The following is a 13,084-nucleotide window of genomic DNA, read 5'->3' on the forward strand; positions in this document are numbered from 1 at the left end:
CTTGTGGGTTTCAAAAGAACAAGTCAAATACACACACACACACATCTGAATAGGCCCTGATAGTTCAGATTTCAGCGAAACCAGTGTTAGCTGGAATTTTCTGGACTCAGATTAATTACAATGAAACAGCAGATCCTTGTTTTGCATCACTGGATCTATGACTAATGGCCTTGAAATCCATGTCACAGATAAATAATTGGCTCTTCAGATACCTTGTGTATCTCTATAGACATACAATCATGATCTATGGCCGCCACTGGCATCTCAGTAAACATAATCACTAGATCATAATATGTTCTGGGGATATAGTTTACTGGTGACAGTGCTAGGTTTTAACCCCACTGGAATTATCTGTATGCTACAAAGAGCAGTTTGGATGCATTAAGATCATGCTTTGGACTTTAAAATGTTAATATTGTAAACCAAAGGTACACTTTGTGCATCATAAATCTAAGTGTCTATTCTTCCTGTGCACTCAATAAATATACTCCATCAACTTTTAATTATTTTGTTTGCATTATTCTGTCCTGAAGAGGATAACACACTGTAAATAATCTACTTCTAGTGTACACTGCAGCATAAGTTTAGTTAATTAAAGCATATATTTTATTAGTTCTTGAACTTCAGTCTTGTAAAACTATACACCACAGTTGGAAAAATAATTCAAAGAGGTTTTTATTTATTATAGTTGAGTGTAAGATGGCATTAGAAAAGTTGGTTTTTTGTTTTTGTTTTTTTTAACTGGGTTGGATGCACACAGAGCTGCTGCCCTGTGGCTTGTTTGTGAATTTCAAACCATGAAAAATCAATTGGATACAGTGCAGTAATGGGGAAAGTCAGTGAGCTTATATGCACTGGAATGCTCTTATAACAGAACTCATTTTTTCCACAGAACAACTTCACTCTAATTTGAAGTTTACTATAACTAGGATTGCAGTTGTCATGTTGCCATCCATTGAAACAACCTTAAACTTTTGGGGGACTTAATTCTAATTAATTGTAGTGAGGGCTTTCATGATCAAGTTCACTATAAATGGGATCTACTGTAACTATTCCAGGAGTTCCTTTAGAACTGAACTCTCCCCACTTCACTCTTAACTTATATACAGGTAACTGGTGTGCTGAGACCGCTGTGTTCGTGTTGTTCATAATCTTCATTGTTGCCTTGTGTGTCCTCGTCTCTTTGTTGTATCCACCTGTGGTCTCCTGCATTATGTTACGTTAAGCTCTTCAGGGCAGGTGGCTTTTTGTCATGTGTTTATAGAGTGTCTAGCACCCTGAGGCCCTGCTCCCTGACTGAACCCTTGGGCACTGGCATAATGCAAATAATAACTTTAACATGGTGCCACTGTGTAGTGTATCAGAGGGGTAGCCATGTTAATCTGTATACAGCAAAAACAACGAGAGTTCTGTAGCACTTTAAAGACTAACAAATTTAATTTCAGTAGGCATAAGCTTTCGTGGGCCTCAGCTCACATCCTCAGATGCAGTTGGTAGAAATAATACAGCAAATATTGGCAACATATACAGGAGGCAACATATACATATCCAAAGGCATAGACAACAATGGGGTAGGTGGATGAAAGCCGGGTACTTGAGGCCTAATGACAACAATTGAGCAGGAGGTGAGAATGGGTGATCAGAGCAAATTACTTCTTGTAATGAAATGATAAATTACAAGAAGTATCATTTCAAGTACAAGAATTCAAGTACAAGAATCTTGGGCTTTGGATCAGATCCCAAGTCTTTCCAGCCCAAATTTAAACACTCCAGAGTTTCAGAAAACTATCCTGTCAAGAAGCAGGACCTGCAGCAGAGTCAGTCTGTGGGCAACCTAACGAGCGCAGCTGGCCTGTATAGGCTGCCTAATTGGTTACACTGCCTGATTGATTGGAAGCATCTGCAGACCAGTTCCTAAGCCAGCAGCAGGAGTGCAGCAACTGTTTGAAGCATTTCTCCATGGCTGTGTCTGCTTGTTCCTAGCCCTGCTTCAGTTCCCTCCAGCCCTCCTCCTGCCTTGTCTCACTCCAGGTAAGATGGTTCCGACCCTCGGCTCTGATTCTGGACTCCAGCTGTGCCATCTGGGCTCTGGTTCTGTCTGTGTCCCTTTGTTCTCGGACCTCTGATTCAGGTCTGACAGTGGGCTCCAATTCTGGGCTACCAATGCCAGCTCTAACCCCTAGGCATGATGGCCTACGTCCCAAGTCACTGCCAAACCTTGTGGTGCAAACCCCAAGCAATGCTTTTGAGGTTTGACACTACCGGAGTCTACCTGACAAACATAATACTAGTAGGGATGGTCCTGAGCGAAACCCCCAGATTCAAGCACGCTGAACGTTGTTGACACTTGGATTTACAATCCACACTTCATAACCCTATGTATGTTATAAATTAACAATATTCCTTGGGTTAAATATCCCCAAATTTAGGAGTCCAGGTCCAAACTTCACAGCTGGTACATATAAATTGGGCTAAGCCTAAACCTTCAATCAGAAGGCCCCTGAACTTTAGATAACCTTGAACCTACCTCCAGAGTCAAATGTTTTATATTGGGCTCAACTGGAAATACACTTGATAAATAGGCTGAAAGAGAGGGATTAGACTAATTAATATTTTACCCATGCATTTCCTATGTTATCACAAAGTCTAGAAATGCTAGGGGTAATATAGGGAAATGGCAAAAGGTCTCAGTAGTATGGCAACTTTTGATACTGAGCCATAGGAAAGAGAAGAAATGGAGAAAACATCAAACAGCCCACTGATGAAAACAAAAGAGCAGGGGGGAAAAGCACTGTAAATGTTCTAGGAGCGTGTTACTTTGGCATAGAAATTCCATGAATAGGACAGAGTATACACACTACTCACTTTCATGTTAACTTTTCCTTGGGCATGGTCCTTTCATTTGCTTACAGGTAAGCTTTTTCTTAATAGAAAAAGGTAGGCTAAAAAAATGCAAGATACATTTTTAATACTCTCTCCTTCCAGTAGAAAGGCTATGGGCCAAATGTAGATGTATAAGTGGGTGCAAATGGTCAGTGCAATGCATTTGCTTATAGCAGGCCTGAATTTTTCTGAATGCTCTAAGCAACAGAGAACTCAGCTTTTAGGGGTATATTTAGCTCTATGTGGTTTGAAGCAACAGTTGCATTTGCTAACTGGTGGCTAGACACTTGACACAGCAGCATTGCCTAGTTAGCAGAGTCCTACCAGTAGCTAGACTCATTGTGTCTGATCCCGCAGACCTACACTGGCAAAATACCCAGTTACTTCAACAGAAGTTTTGTCTGTGTAACAACTATGGGACTGAGCTCTCTTTGTGTGTGTTTCCTGCCTTTTATCTGTAGATGGGATTTAAGCAAGGCCCAGATTCGATAGCAATCTTGTAAAAGGAGGTTCTTCTCCTCCCATCACCATTTACTTTAGGGCCTGATGCCGAGAGGTGATGAGCACTGCCAGGAAGGTCAGTGGGATCTGAAGGTGCTCATCGGTTCATAAAAATCAGCATTTAGCCAATAGAATCTGGGCTAAGCTTTATCTGATGCAAGTCACCCATTGCATTTATTAATATAGTCCTGCTGCTATCACTTAATTGGTGTTGCTTGACTAGGCAGATGACTATAAATGTCAACAGGACTGTAAGGCAGGTCCCCAACGGCTGCACATATTGTTCTTTTGTGAACTTATTGTGTCAATGGACTTGATGTGGCCTCCCCACATAGAAATCTGAGTTAGCATCAAGGGGTTAAAATATAATGAATCTAGCTGATTGCTTGTTGTTAAAATCATTCTGTTTCCTTGGATGGAATTAAGGTAAAGGTAGCTGAAAGGGAAGACATATACTGGTGGCTGTCAGCCAATGAAAGCAGCAACAAAAATTTGATGTGTTTTTAGAAATCTTTTATATGCTTCTTCAGCTATAAACAGCTGTTACAGTGAATTATGGTGGGTGGGGGTTGGTTTGGGTTTTTTTGTTTTTTAACCCTTCCCTGACTCTTCTCCTAAAAGTATTTTCTGGGTATATTTTATTTCAAGCTAAAACACTATATGAATGCACAAGTATTTAAGGACAATAAAAGGGTCTTGTTCTCTTAACTACTGCTGAGGCAGTTAACAACCCTGTATACATTTTTTTATCCCCCCCACCAGGGTGATTGTGTTTTACTGGTGGAGTGGACGCTTCTCTAACTCCAGCACATACTGTGATATGTTAAACATTAGAGTGGCCAGGAGCTCTGAATCCATATGCTTGACTTTAAACACAAACAGCAAAACTAAAGCTTGCTGCAAACAATGACATTTACTCACATTATCACCAGGCAGAGAGGGTCAAAGAGGGAGAAACTGCTCTTTCTTTTTAATTTGAGGATTGGGGGAAGAATATGCACTCCCTGAAGGCAGACATCGCTTCTATAATGGATCCCATCTGATTAGAACTGCTCTGTGATAGTCCCCAGTCACAGAGCACCTACAGCTTTGATTTTGTCTGCTTGTGTGAAAGGTCAGTGTGCTTGGGTCTCTGATCTTGAATTGACAGTTGTATACTGAGTTAAGTAATTGTGCTGATGTGCAGCTAAAAAAAAAGATTGTGTGTGTGTGTGTGAGAGAGAGAGAGAGGTGGTTCTGTTTTTTATTCCTCCTCCCAGTAGCCTTCCTTTTACAAGACTCTATTCAACCTTTAAGTTTACTTTGACTGTACTTTCTCAGTACAGGTTGCAGTTAATTAAAAGTCTTCAAGCAGATGGATACATTTATGCAAAGTAACTGGGATTATCCAAAATTTCAGAGCTCCTCTTAGAGTGAGAATTATAAGCAATGGGTGAGAGAGACTCCAGCCTTAATTCCTGCCTTGGCAAAGTGGGCAGGGTCCAAGCATAATTTTTTTTTGGCCAGTACAAACTTGTAACATGGGCCCCCTCTCTCTCACACATCCATGGAGGTTGCAGCCGGGACCAGGCCCCCCAGGGCCTCCGGGCCCTGGTAAAGTGTACCCTTCCCCCCCCCCCCCCCCATTTGGGGGCACTCAACGCGGGAAAATAAACTCAACATTAACAGCAGGAGTGAGGGAGCGTCCATATTCGTTCTGAATGGTGTGAATTTTATTGCTTTGTGTCACAATCTTAATGTTGTTTAAATACAATTTTCCTCTCTCCACCAGCATATGCTTTTTATTTTGGGGTCTTTTTAAGGGGGAGGATGAAGTTGAAAAATCCCAAAGGAAGTTCAGAAGTCCATGAGCTGAAGCAATCAGATGTAGTTGATTCTAATTTTTGTTTTTTTAAAAGGAGTTAGCTATTCTTATGATGGGGTCAGATAGGTGTTTGCTAATCAAATGTTAGAAAAAGGAGCTCTGCTAATATAAATGGCTTGATCATGTAGTTTGGGATCCTTCTGGTGATTGACATTAAGGGAAGGTGGCTTCCTAGTGACTTTGCTATGGAATGGAGTTGATTTAATAAGAACCCTTAAATAAACAAGAAATCCCAGTGAGGCTTTTCATTGCTTAACCTGGGCTTCTTGTGAACTTTCTCTCCAGATAATCCTACCCTGGCCTTGCCACTCAAACTAAGAAAAAAAAAATACAGAAAAATGCAACACACACACATGGGACTGGTACTTAGCCTGATAAACCACGAGCTGAGAGTGTCAATCCTAAAGAAGAAACTTCTGGAACTTGATGAAATTGGTCCTGTAATCCCTATGCAAGCCATAAAAGGTAAAGGAAGAAGAGGGAATTGTTGCAGAAGAAAAACAGAACAATGCAGAAAGAAAAGAGCAAGAGTCAGGGAGTAGTAGTGTGTGTGTGGTTTGAAACTGGCAATGCTTCTGTCCTCTGTTTCCTGCTTTTTTACATGTCTAAGGACTGTCTGACTGCAGAGACAGCAGCCATTTTGTTCTCCAAAGTGGTTCTTGCACTCCTGTGGGTTCTTTTCTTTTAGATTAAGGAAAAGAATAAAAGTCAAGTAATTTTTACCCTGAAACCATATGGCTGCTCATTGAATATGGAGAAACACAGCAGAGGGGGAAACAGGAAGAATGGGATGAAGATAGAGGAAAAACTACACCAGGGGAGGGCGGGGGAACCCCAACTGTAACATGGTAAGTGTGAATCTTATTTCGAAGTCTGTGTTTGATTTAAGAAAGGTAGTGGGTGAGAAGTGTTTTGGATAATTCTTGTTCTGCCTGTAATGAGTTGTATGCACCATTATAACCCACTAGTCAGGCCTGTCTACACTTACCTTAAAATTTGGTGGCAGTCGACGGGAGTTATGCAAGCTACTCTGTGTAGCTTGCATAACTCCCGTCAACTTCTTAACTTCTGTTGTGCGCGGCATCTTCACTGTGCTGTGCCACTTGAGGGGGTGGTTTTAACAAGTCGACTTCTGGATCGATTGAGTAGGTCTTCACTGACCGCTCAATCGATCTGGATAGATGGATCTGATGGCGGAGAATTTGCTGCTGTCTGTTAAGATGTACCCTTAGTGTGTAGACTCCTCTGTGCCTGGTCCACAGAGTATATGGGTCTCTTATAGCTCTCAGCTTGAGAATCTGGCTCTTTAATTCAAGCTGTAGAACCTCATGGTTTTAGCTCTGGATGTCATTGGTTCAATTCCTGGGTTAGGCCAAAATGATGGCTGTGACACCATTTCTCTATAAGACTCAGAAAGGGATTAAACCTCTTCCTGGGCAGACAGGATCTGGTCCTGAAACACTGTCTGAGAGCTGGTAGGATGATTGGTGATCCTGCTACTCTGCCACTTCAATCCGCTTAACATATTTCTTTTAAAGAGTTATTTATGGAGATGGGCATATGGTTTAGAAGAAATAACTTATCTGATGCTTTTTACTATTTTTGCCCTGGATGGTGAGGAAACTGTGATTTTTCACAATTTATTAGTCAGAATGATTCCCTAATCAATGGCTAATTGATCTATTACAAGAAATTAGTGTAAGTTATGTTTGGTTGGTTTCAGTTGTATATGTAAGTCAAATGGGGTACTACTGTTTCCTGATTGGCTAAGAGTTACTGTTAGAATCAATTTGTCAATACCAACACTCATGACTGTGAATCCTAAAATCTCAGTCCAATATTTACTTGCCATTGCTGTTACCATGCTTGTTAGTAAACTCATTTAGTAGAATATTTATGCCAAGGAGGATACATATCTTCACACGGATACATATCTTCACACTAAACCTGAACTGAACCTCTTTTGCAGTTTAAAAAAGTTTCAATTAACCTTTTTCATTTTTCTATGATGCTGCATTTCCTGATTCCAGATAGGACTAGAGGTATCTAAATAGAACAAGTTCTTTATGTATTACACCATTTTAGGTTATGTTGAAGTATCTGTACACCTGCTAATACTGCAGAAAGGAGAGGGGGTTGAAGTGTGAATATTATAAGGAATCAAACTGACCTTATCTGGAATAGTCATCAGAAATTTTCTCTTTTAAATAACTGATTTTAAAATTACATTTGCATTTTTTTTAAAAAAAAAATGCAACTCTATTCATTCAAAGCTATCTGAACCTTTGTTTTCCCGGTGAAGATGGCCTAGATTTTATTCTTTAATATAGTCCTTGATTTATTGAATATCCACATTTCCCTGGATAGTACCATCTTTTGAGTTATACATCATCAGAGTGACTCATTCTGATGATGTATTAATGTAATACATCATCAAAGTCCCTTGCTCTGCTGTTGCACTAATGATATGTTAGTGTAATACATCATCAGAGTGAACTGCACTGGTGATGTATTACTTAAATGGTGATGGCATTCCATGAAGGAAAGGGTGAGAAGCAGGTTCAATATAGGCACAGGAGAAAAATCAGTCAATATAGAGTATATCTGTTTCCTTGGTAGCAGTGCTGGCGCTAAATTAGCGTGATAGCCTCTTATCTGCAGCCTTACAGCAACATTCAAACATGCACTATCCCCAGAAAATGAATGAATTCATAACACACAGTTTAAATGATTTTACCAAAGAGAAGAGAGGTGTAACTATACATATCACTGAGAAGTTAAAGCTTACATGTATAGTTATAATTACTGGCTCTTGAGAGGCTGAATGAATAAAATAGGGGCTGAACTAGAACTAATGTGTACAAATGCTACAGGAACTCTCTCAGTTGAATGAAATACAAAGGAAGAATGAAATGTAAGAACTATAAATATTCTGTATACATTAAAATCCTTGTCATTTATACACCACTGACAGCAATTTTTAAAATGTTCAGAAGCAATTGCAGACTGCATGTTTTTTTTTTTTTTTTTTTTTAAAAGAAGTTTTTTTGTGTTGGTAGTGCTAGGTCAGAATACGAGGCAGTGCACTGTTTGTCTTCAGCTATTTGCTAGATAATAGCTAGTGTGCATTCAAATTGCTGAGCTGTTCATGCAGATCGAGTATTAGCATGCAAAAGTTGTGTGACATTTTCAGTGTGTGTCCAACTTTGAAAATTTAGGCCTAAATTGTTCCTTCACTAATGACCTTCACTTTCTAAAATAGTCATAGCTATATGAATCTAATAACTTTTTAGAAATTCATGTTGGGCTATTAGTGTTAATCCTGATCATTGCTTTTCTGCAAAATTACAGAGCACTGCACACACACCCATCCCCTTTTCCTCCAAGTTCTGTGATCGTCTGGCCTTTTAGAGATGTGTGGTCACTCTCTCTGAAAGTCCTGCTAGTGCCACTAGGTCTGCTACTGTAATATGCACTATATGGTTTAAAGCACTGCGTTAGCTACCTCTTCATGTATCCTTCACCTGACACAATTGTGGGGGAGCTAATATGTTTTATTGGACCAACTTCTGTTGATGAAAGAGACAAGCATTCAAGCTACAGACAGCTCTTCTCCACATCTCTTTGCATCCTGATGTAACTCTGCGTTAGAGCAAGAGAGCATGTTCTAAGCTGTTTCACAAGCAGTGATACCTACTTCTAAATCCCAATCCTCACTTCTCCCACTTCTGCCCCCTGAAGCTACCTTCCCAGATATAGCACCTTGCCCTCAGCAAGCAAGGCAGAACTAGGGTGGCTCAAGAGACGAATGTCATTTGTTTTCTACTCCAGTTTTTCCTCTTACCCCCTGTTTGTTCTTTTCATCCCATTTGTCTCCAGCTACTTCTTTAGTTTTCTTCTGTTTCTTTCTCTAGAGGTGGTTATCAGATAAACCTGTATAATGTGGCAAGATGCATTTAGAGATAAATTAGGTTTAAAATAAAGCCCATTGCACCATTTTTAAAAATGAAATATAACCAAAATGTTTTGGGGGAACATCCCCAAGACACCTTCGAAGGGCAAGTCAACTCTTTCCTCCCTGTTTCAGAATAATTGTTTCAAGATTATCTTTAGAAATGAATAATCCAGAACTACCTACCATTTGCGCCAGTACTGTAGAGATCTCCAAAACAGCTATGCCTCTTCAGGCCGTTTTTCACATCTCCCCAGGAGAAATTGCACCATCAAGTTGTACTTTAAGAAATGAAAGGGGAAGGACAACCTCCTGCCAGAGGGTCTCAATCTGGGTGGCCTCACGCCACCCCCTCTTTTCTCACCCCTTCCCCAAACCACTGTCCCTGCCTTCGCCTTTGAGTCGCCCCTGGACCCTTGCACCTGCCCAGCTGCGGATAGCACTCCACCTGCAGCCACCAAGCCTCTCAAGGCAACTGCCGGTGCCAAGCAGCCAGGCCCTGGGGCAATGTCTGTGGCCGGACAGCTGCCCCCATTCCCTCCCGAGAGCTCTGACCCGAATCACCTCTCTACTGTTGTCAGCATTGTTGAGGGCCCTCTCTTCCTCCTATGGTGACTGTGCCGGCTTCTCTCACTGCGGAGAGGCTGGGGCCGGCCTTTTGGCATTTTAACAGCTTGCTGGAGGACGTGGGTTTTATGGAGTCCTTCCGGGAGTACTCGGCGCAACACTGGTAGGACGTGGGGAAGGCGTGCGCTCGGCTTGTCTGCCGCGACTACAATCGCCCTTTCCTGTTTTCTCATTATTTGTCCTCTGAAATCAATTGAGTCCTGCGTCCAGTGGCTCCTCCCCTTAGGCTGGGGGAGGGGCCTTTAGCAATGGGCAGGCTTGTGCCCACCCACTTCCCGTGATCTCAAATAGTAGCACTCTCTGGTAGCCATCTAGTCTGACCCTGTCACAGCTGATAAACCCAGAGATGGGGAAGGCCAGAAGATAAAAGCAGAGAAGTAGGAAGGAGTCCGGAGGAAACAGCAACAGGGTATGGATGCAAGCAGACCTTTAAACAAATGTTATACACTTTTAAACTGGTTTAGGGCCGCCTTTCTGATCCAGCAAATTGACAAGCCCCTTTGTCCCTGGATGGCCACAATCCTTAGATAGGGTTGGAAGAACTGGGCCTACCATGGACCCATAAGATTGTGTGCTTGTTGTGAGCTGAAGCTGTGATAAACTTATGACCCTAAAGGAAATCTCATGGATGGGGTCTCAAAGGATGCTCCTGCCAGTTAGGATGCGGGAGGGGTTCCCTTTAGTCAGTTTATTACTATGCATGTAGGTTCTTTTATTTTTTGCAACATTTTCTCTATCATACTTTTAGCTTAAGAATTAAATAGGCTTGCATAAGCAGTGCTTTCTGGATAATTAAAAACTGTAGGAATTACACCTGTTAATTGCCTCTGAGGAGAAAGCAAGCAGGTGAGCTTGGGAAGCCTCTCTCTGCTGGGTATAACACAGTGAAGGCCGGAAACTGTAGCCTGGAAACGCCCCAGTCAGAGGAGAATGAAATGTGGGTCTCCACCCAAGAAAGGCAATGGCTGTCAAGCTGGAAGCATGAGAGTGGGTGCCCTTGCTTGATTACAGAGGGCAAATACGGATGCAGTTGCCTTGAACGGTGACAACTGCAATCTAGCATAGCACAGTGCAAAACAAGTTGTCCTAGTTTTGTGTATATTAAAAAGGAGCATTGTTCCTTGCTAGTAGAAATTGCCAATTGCAGAAATACATTAGTGCTCATAATTTATAAACACTATTTTTGTCTGCCTGCCATGCAATTCCTCTTTCTACTGAAGGTCTAAACTGTGAATGAGAAATTATGATAAAGTTACAAATGGCATGACTGTCAGACCTAGGCAAGCTTTGACAGTCTGGTAGAGCCAACCCAAATTCAAGCACGGGCTCTGTCTTGGTTGTCCAATTCAAAAATATAATGCAAGATACTGGAGCTGACTAGTCAAATAAAATGTGAAGTGAGATCTATAGTAGTGTAACTGTGACTGCCATGCAGTAATGACAGAATATCCTCACTGACTTGTCTCGTCTCTGGCTTGACCTCAGTCTTGGAGAGGGAGCCAAGCAGGAAGCTGAATGCTGTGTTTATGAATGAGTCAAGCTTTAACCATTAGTGTCCTATTTACACAAGTTGTCATAAAATTTAATCCTTGAAAAAATTAACAATATAAAAACCAGGGTACCACATATGCCATATCTGAAGTGTTAAAAGACTAACTGAATCAAAAAAACCTGTTGTTTCTCAGCAGGAAAAAGTGGCCCAAGCATTGGAAATAAAGTCAAATATAATGAAGCTATGTACACAGTAATGGCGGCAAAATAGCCACCGTCAGATGGATTTTTCTGGATCGATTGAGCAGCAGTGAAGACATCTATTAAAACCACCTCCAAAAAAAAGTAGCGCTGTGTTGATGGAAATGCATTTCCTGTCAGCGTGGCACAGTGAAGACGGCGTGCTAAAGGGAAGTTATGAAGTCGACGGGAGTTACGCAAGCCACTCTGTGCAGCTTGCGTAACTTCCATCAACTGCCGCCGAATTTTGCTGGCAGTGTAGATCTGCCCTGAGACATCCTTACATGGACATAATAAATTCCCTGATCTATCATATGCTTATTTTCAGACTTAAACGTTGCTCTTTAAAGTGCAAAGACACAACAATTTTGGTATGATTTCTCCAACAAGAATGTTGAACTTAATTATATTGTGGTTACAATTATTTAGTGGCTCAACTATAGCTGTCACTTAAACCAATAACAATGTATTACTAAGGGACAAGTAAAAATAGACTTTCTGCCTGTGGGCTCTAGAACTAGCTGTACCAAGAAGCAATTATTTTAAGGTTTTGAGAAACTGCATCTCTCAACCTTGTCCTAAAGTGTCATTTGGCTAGCTTATTCATGGGTAGATGAAGTCACCTTTTATTACTCATTTATTAGGCCTGATTACCTTTTTGATCTCCTTCATAATTGTGCATTCAATAACCTTTTCACGATTAGGAGGCTGGTAGTATGATCTATTTGTTTGACTTAGAATTTGACCCCATTCAGGTTCTACTCTGAAGTCAACCTCGACTCAGAAATAGAGCTATTCAGATTTTTCCAAAATTCAAATTTGTGGTGAAATCTTTCACTGTAAATTTGATTTTTTTTTTTTTTTTTTTAAATGAAAAAACCTGAACATTTTCAACACCTTTGCATTGAGATGTATTTTGGTTTTTGGCTATATCTACTCAGAAATTGTATTGAATTAGGTTTTATGGCATCTTTTAGATAGTGTGCTATTCCCCCACCTCTTCAAACTAATTTTGTCTTCCTATATAATTTGTAAATGGTTATTGTCATATCCCATTGAATTTTGTCATTCAGAAATAGTTTGTTACACTGAGGGTCTGATCCAAAGCCCATTAAAGTCAATGGGAGTCTTTCAGTTGGTCAAGTCCTAAAAGACAACTATTTTGAGTCAAAATGTATACAATGCAGAATGTTCTCAGACCATCAATAAAAGCACAGGGGGAAGAGTATGTCCCCTTCTCGTAGTCATCTATGCACATACATATTTAATATATTTTCTCTCCACAATGTTGCCCTACCATTTGGGGACAAAGTAATAAATCTATCAAATATCTGATTAATAGCAAAATCATTCATATGCGGTTGTGACAGATGTCAGGCTTATGAATATGTAAATATTCACAAACTAGCTGACAAATTGCGCATACGCAAGGAGAAATATTTGGATCTTCAACATCCGTATTTCCTGAACATAAGGACAGGAAGTTTCTAATTTGGTTAGGGGAAACAGCAACACCCATTTCCACA

The 13,084-nt window shown here is 40.7% G+C and overlaps 1 long non-coding RNA gene across 6 annotated transcripts in view; it reads left to right on the top strand.

Annotated features, from left to right (window-relative positions):
- Positions 1-1,901: 1,901 nt before the first annotated feature.
- Positions 1,902-13,084, top strand: part of LOC137143230 (uncharacterized) — a 90,028-nt gene continuing 78,845 nt past the window's right edge. For all 6 annotated transcript variants that reach the window (XR_010917151.1, XR_010917153.1, XR_010917147.1 and 3 more), the window contains exons 1-2: positions 1,902-2,031; positions 5,534-6,096. This is a non-coding gene — a long non-coding RNA (uncharacterized lncRNA). The remainder of the gene's footprint in view (positions 2,032-5,533; positions 6,097-13,084) is intronic.

This window comes from Emydura macquarii, unplaced genomic scaffold, assembly GCF_026122565.2.
Source record: "Emydura macquarii macquarii isolate MOO-44397 ecotype Brisbane River unplaced genomic scaffold, CSIRO-AGI_Emac_v2 contig_67, whole genome shotgun sequence".
In the NCBI taxonomy this organism is placed as follows: Eukaryota; Metazoa; Chordata; order Testudines; family Chelidae; genus Emydura; species Emydura macquarii.